This window comes from Antechinus flavipes, chromosome 3, assembly GCF_016432865.1.
Source record: "Antechinus flavipes isolate AdamAnt ecotype Samford, QLD, Australia chromosome 3, AdamAnt_v2, whole genome shotgun sequence".
In the NCBI taxonomy this organism is placed as follows: Eukaryota; Metazoa; Chordata; class Mammalia; order Dasyuromorphia; family Dasyuridae; genus Antechinus; species Antechinus flavipes.
The window spans coordinates 627,820,439-627,827,468 of record NC_067400.1 but is presented as its reverse complement, the minus strand read 5'-3'; the positions used below and the strand labels follow the sequence as shown (position 1 = coordinate 627,827,468).

The following is a 7,030-nucleotide window of genomic DNA, read 5'->3' as shown; positions in this document are numbered from 1 at the left end:
AATGAAATGGCTACCATATTTTCTGAAGGTCTTTTAAAAATAAGGTGATGTATGCATTTATTCATTCATTTAGCAAGTCCTTAGCGGGTATCTGTGTGCAAAGTGCAGCGCAGAGTATCAAGCTGGGGAATCAATTAAGCTGCCTCTTATCAGTCCTTCAGGTTTGAAGGATTCGGGATCATATGATTCTAAGAACCATCAATTCCACAAGCATTTATTATGCATTTATAAGCCAGGCACTTTGCTAAGTGGTGAGGATATAAAGAAATGAAAATATAAAGTCTCTGAAGCTTACAAAAAAAATTCAGAGGGATGGAAAGGTACCTCTTGTCAAGTTGTTGTTGTTTGCCCTTCATCAAAGAAGACTAATGACATCATGAAGAATGATATCTTGACTTGCACTTGATTTAAATGCCGTAGAGTTGTACCGGGTTGTCAGCCTCATTCTGTCTTAGAGACATCAAAGCCCAGGGGGCAAGACAAAAGTCATCACAACTGGTGATGGCCTGAGATGCAAGCTTATACCCTCTGTCTTCTAGAACTCAGACCCCCAGCTTCTCAAGCCATCAGGTAGATGAAACTTTCTTTGGTTTCTACTAAGGCTCCAGCCAAACCCAGCTATTCAGTTCCCCACTTAGTGTTTCTATAGAGCTATGCCTAGATGACTTTTTAGTATTTAGGTATTTGCCCTCTACTCACTACCAAAGAAAATTCAAGAAATACAATCAAGTTGATCATGATTTTTTTAATTTCTCAAAATTGTCTTTTAGAATAATGTTGGAAAACTGCTTCTTTCCTTCCTCTCTTCCTTCTTCCCTGTTTCTTTCTTTCCTCATTCTTTCTTCCTTTCTTTCTTCCCTCTTTCCTTCCTTGTTTGTTTCTTGCATCTTTCTCTGAGAACATTTCTTTCTGCCATCCCTCCCTCCTGCTTTCTTTCCTTTCCTCCCTCCCACTTTCCTTCCTCTTTTCCTTCCTTTCCTTCCTTTCCTTCATCCTTCCCCACTTCTCTTCTGGCCTTCCTTCCTATCTCCTTCTCTACTTTCCTCCCTTCCTTCCTTCCCTCTTTAATCCCTCAATATCCCCATCCTTTACTCTCTCTTCCCTCCCTTCTTTTTCTTTCCTTTGTGTTCCTTCCTTCCTCCTTCCCTTTTTATATTTCTTGCATCTGTCTCTTAAAACATTTCTACTTTAGTCAGTGAGAAACTTGTTTTCCTTGATTTAGTTCTAGGTATTGTCTTCTTCATACACACAGGAGCTGGAATGCTGGGAAACGTCTTTCTCTTTGTATTATACCCTCACTTTCTATAATGACAACAGCTGCAGTCCATAGACTCCATTTTCTTCCACTTGTCTCTGGCCAGCTCCATAGTGCTCATTTCCAAGGGAGTCCCTCAGACAAATTGGTTTGGGGATGAAATATTTCCTGGATCATGTTGGCTGTAATGTGATTCATTTCTTCCACCGAGTGGCCTGTAATGTTTCTCTCACTATCACTTGCTTTCTGAGTGGGTTTCAGATTATCACCATCCATCCTTTTACTTTTTCCATTTGGTCAAAACTCAAAGCTCAAGCCTCAAATTACATTGCTCCCTTTTGCCTTTTTTGCTGGATCCTACACATTCTAATAAATGTCTATATGTTGGGAAATATGCAGAAGTTTACAGAAAGAAGTAACAACACGAGACTATGGAATACTGGATTCTGTTCACAATTTGCTCTAGCATCATTCAAAGTCTCTGTATTTATAATTTTGTTCTCTCTATTCCTGATTTCCTTTGTGTGGGATTTATGGTCATAGCCAGTGGCTATCTGGTGCTTGTCCGGCAAAGACGCCATCGACAAGTCCAGCATATTCACAGCTCCCACCATTTGCCAATTAGATTTCCTGAGATTAAAGCCACCTACACCATTTTAATGTTGGTGAGCACCTATATATCCTTTTACTCAATCAATTCTGTTTTGTCATTTTCTCTCTTTATTTTTGATAAATATTATGGCTGGTTGATTCCCACATCACCCTCTTGGCTGCAAATTTCTCACCATCAGCCCATTTGTGCTTATCAGTTCTGATTCCCAACTTCTCCATCATTTCTACTATCTCTGGACAAAGAAAAGATCCCAAGATTCTCCTTTTTCTGGATGTTCCCTAGTTCAACATTCTATTTCTCCTCCTAAGAGGCGATATCATTAAAAAGACAATGAGAGCAGGTCAGTGCGCAGTAGGATAAAAGAGTCATATATCTTATAAATTAGAAGAAACACTAAATAAAAAAATCATTTTCATCATGAGGATCATGATGTCTACAATTTTTTTTGGATCCTTTTATAGTGAACTTTCTTATTCACCTCTTTCAGATTATTTTGAACTCTCCTTCGGAAATGTATATTAAATATTCTCCTTCTCCTTTAGAAATTATTTTTGTCATAGAATTGAGAATGTTGAGAAAACCAATTTACACTGGTATAGGGACAACTGAGAGATGGCCATCATTTTCTTCTACATATGAAATAAAGGACATATTCTGTTTTACCTGTAATCTACAAAGATTGTAGAAAATATCTGGAGTAAAGAGAGGAGAAAGTTTTGTGAACCTTGTCCCTCATCAGGACTGGCATAAGAGATATATTATGTTACAAGTAGAGATATTTTTCTCTGATTCCATATAATTTGTAATGTCTTAGAAGTTCTTGCTACAGTCTATTATAAAACAGATCTCAAAATAATTAGTAGAAGCTCTCAATTTTCACTTCAAAACCAGATAACCTCATCTCAAACATTATGATTCTGATATTTTTAGTAATATAGCTCTATAAGATAAGAATTAAATTACAAACTCATAATTCCCTTGAAATTTTAGAGAACTTAAGTTGTAAAATGTCCTTTTCTATTCTTATCTAAACTGTATAGTTGGTGAAAACTGTGCTAATAATAAATTAGAGGAAGGTTCTTTAAAAAAAAAAGCTGTGACAGTCCTGCTAGTGCCTCGCTGCTGCCCCCTGCAGTCTGTAGAGGAAGCTCGATAACATACCCAACCCCTCCCCCAAAGAAAGACTCCAGTTTTTTTCTGTTTTTCTTTGGTAGTTTGTCTTTGATTATTAGACAGAATGAGCAAGAAGCTGAAGAGGACTTTAACCCTTGACAGCTTCTACACAGATAGAGAGCAGACTCTAAATCCTGAGGAGACTAAAAACAGGCAGTCCCCAGGTGATTCCCCAAAGGAGGAGATCATCTGTTCCTCAGCACAGATGAACCTCATAGAAGTGATTAAAAAGGCTCTCACAAGGGAGCTAGAAGAAAAATGGGAAAGGAGAGGAGGCTTGCAAAAGAGAGGAGGCTTGGCAAAAGAGCCTTGGAAAAGTCAGTTAAAAGAGAGTGGATAAAGAAGTAAAATCCTTGAAAAATAGGATTAGTGAACTGGAAACAGAAAACAGCTCTCTAAAAAACAAAATTGGCGAAATGGAAAAAAATTCCACAGAACAAAAGAACTCAATGGACAATAGAGAAAGATTTTAAAAAAGTGAGTGAAAGAATACTTCACTGAAAATCAGAATTGAACAAGTGGAATTGAATGACTCGAGGAGACAAGAAGAATCAGTCAAGCAAATCCAAAAAAAATCAAAACAATGGAGAAAAATGTGAAATACCTTCTGGGGAAGACAACAGACCTGGAAAACAGATCCAGGAGAGACAATCTGAGAATCATTGGACTCCCAGAAAAACATGATGAAAAAAAGAGCCTGGACACTATTTTCCAGGAAATTATCAAAGAGAACTGCCCAGAAGTCATAGGAACAGAGGAAAAAATAAACATTGAAAGGATTCATCGATCACCCACTGAAAGGGATCCTAAAATCAAAACACAAGGAATATAGTGGCCAAATGCCAGAACCCTCAGATGAAAGAAAAAATATTGCAAGCGGCTAGAAAAACCCAATTCAAGTATCAAGGAGCCACAATAAGGATCACCCAGGATCTGGCAGCATCCACATTAAAAGATCGAAGGGCCTGGAATATGATGTTCCGAAAGGCTAAGGAACTTGGTATGCAACCAAAAATAACTTACCCAGCGAGAATGAGCATCTTTTTCCAGGGAAGAAGATGGACATTCAACGAAGTAAGCGAATTTCATCTATTTCTGATGAAAAAACCAGAACTTAACAAAAAGTTTGATCTACAAATATAGAACTCAAGAGAAATCTAAAAAGGTAAAGATTAATCTTGGGAACTATATTTGACTATATAGATGTATAAAGAATACATGTATACCTTGTTCTAGAAATTGATGTGGAAAGGACATTGTATCAGAAAAAGGGTAAAGTGGGGGTAGTACATCTCATGAAGAGGCATAGGAAACCTATTATATCTGAGAGAAAGAATGGAGGGGGATGAATATAGTGGGTATCTTACTGCCTTCAGAATTGGCTTTAAGTGAAAAATCTTAAGACATATTCAATCTATGGTGAAACTTCTCCCAACTCATTGAAAAGTGAGAAGGGAAAAGTGAAAAGGGAAGGAATAAGCTAAGAGGAAGGAATACGGGAACTGGGAGGGAAAGGGGTAAGATAGGGGAGGAACTCTAAGGCGGGGGGAGGGATACTAAAAAGGGAGGGCTGTGAGAAGCAAGGGGTGCTCACAAGCTTAATACTGGGAAGGGGGGAAAAGGGGAAAGAAGGGAGGAAAGCATAAACCGGGGTACAAGATGGCAAGTAATACAGAATTGGTCATTCTAACCATAAACGTGAACGGGGTAAACTCCCCCATAAAGAGGAAGCGGTTAGCAGAATGGATTAAAAGCCAGAATCCTACAATATGTTGTTTACAGGAAACACACCTGAAGCGGGGAGATACATGCAGGTTAAAGGTAAAAGGTTGGAGCAAAATCTACTATGCTTCAGGTGAAGTCAAAAAAGCAGGGGTAGCCATCCTGATCTCAGATCAAGCTAAAGCAAAAATTGACCTAATTAAAAGAGATAAGGAAGGACACTATATCTTGCTAAAGGGTAGCATGGATAATGAAAGCACTATCTATATTAAACATATATGCACCAAGTGGGGTAGCATCTAAATTCTTAAAAGAGAAACTAAGAGCTGCAAGAAGAAATAGACAGTAAAACTATAATAGTGGAGATCTTAACCTTGCACTCTCAGAATTAGATAAATCAAACCACAAAATAAATAAGAAAGAAGTCAAAGAGGTAATAGAATACTAGAAAAGCTAGATATGATAGATCTCTGCAGAAAATGTAATGGAGACAGAAAGGAATACACTTTCTTTTCAGCACTTCATGGAACCTATACAAAAATTGACCATATATTAGGACATAAAAACCTCAAACTCAAATGTAGTAAGGCAGAAATAGTAAATGCATCCTTTTCAGACCACGATGCAATGAAAATTACATTCAACAAAAAAGCAGGGGAAGTAGACCAAAAATAATTGAACTAAATAATCTCATACTAAAAGATTGATTGTTAAAACAGCAAATCATAGACATAATTAATAACTTCACCCAAGAAAACGATAATAATGAGACATCATACCAAAATGTATGGGATGCAGCCAAAGCGGTAATAAGGGGAAATTTCATATCTCTAGAGGGCTATTTGTATAAAATAGAGAAAGAGAAGGTCAATGAATTGGGTTTGCAATTAAAAATGCTAGAAAAGGAACAAATTAAAAACCCCCAGTCAAACACTAAACTTGAAATTCTAAAAATAAAAGTGAGATCAATAAAATTGAAAGTAAAAAAACTATTGAATTGATTAATAAAACTACGAGTTGGTTCTATGAAAAAACCAACAAAATAGACAAACCCTTAGTAAATCTGATTAAAAAAAGGAAAGAGGAAAATCAAATTGTTAGTCTTAAAAATGAAAAGGGAGGAACTCGCCACTAACGAAGAGGAATTAGAGCAATAATTAGGAGTTACTTTGCCCAACTTTATGCCAATAAATTCGACAACTTAAATGAAATAGAAAAATACCTCCAAAAATACAGCTTGCCCAAACTAACAGAGGAAGAAGTAAATATCCTAAACAGTCCCATCTCAGAAAAAGAAATAGAACAAACTATCAATCAACTCCCTAAGAAAAAAATCCCCAGGACCAGATGGATTTACATGTGAATTCTACCAAACATTTAAAGAACAATTAACTCCAATGTTATATAAACTATTTGAAAAAATAGGGATTGAAGGAGTCCTACCAAACTCCTTTTATGACACAGATATGGTACTGATACCTAAACCAGGTAGGCTGAAAACAGAGAAAGAAAATTATAGACCAATCTCCCTAATGAATATTGATGCTAAAATCTTAAATAAAATATTAGCAAAAAGATTACAGAAAATTGTCACCAGGATAATACACTATGACCAAATAGGATTTATACCAGGAATGCAGGGCTGGTTCAATATTAGGAAAACTATTAGCATAATTGACTATATCAATAACCAAACAAACAAAAACCACATGATCATCTCAATAGATGCAGAAAAAGCATTTGATAAAATCCAACATCCATTCCTAATAAAAACACGAGAGCATAGGAATAAATGGACTTTTCCTTAAAATAGTCAGGAGCATATATTTAAAACCATCAGTAAGCATCATATGCCATGGGGAAAAACTGGAACCTTTCCCAGTAAGATCTGGAGTGAAGCAAGGTTGCCCACTATCACCATTATTATTTAATATCGTATTAGAAACACTAGCCTCGGCAATAAGAGTCGAGAAAGATATAAAAGGAATTAGAGTAGGCAATGAGGAAACCAAACTATCACTCTTTGCAGATGATATGATGGTATACCTAGAGAACCCCAGAGATTCTACCAAAAAGCTATTGGAAATAATTCATAATTTTAGCAAAGTAGCTGGCTACAAAATAAATCCCCATAAATCCTCAGCATTTTTTATACATCACCAACAAAACCCAACAGCAAGAGATACAAAGAGAAAATTCCATTCAGAATAACTGTTGATACCATAAAATATTTGGAATCTATCTACCAAGGAAAGTCAGGAATTATA

General features: G+C 36.5%; 2 protein-coding genes across 5 annotated transcripts in view; one reads left to right on the top strand and one right to left on the bottom strand.

Annotated features, from left to right (window-relative positions):
• The window catches only part of LOC127556671 (uncharacterized), a 122,599-nt gene that overhangs the window by 4,981 nt on the left and 110,588 nt on the right, over nucleotides 1-7,030 (bottom strand). The gene's annotated exons all lie outside the window — the stretch shown is intronic.
• Nucleotides 1-7,030, top strand: part of LOC127557645 (uncharacterized) — a 73,495-nt gene that overhangs the window by 44,445 nt on the left and 22,020 nt on the right. The window lies entirely within an intron of this gene.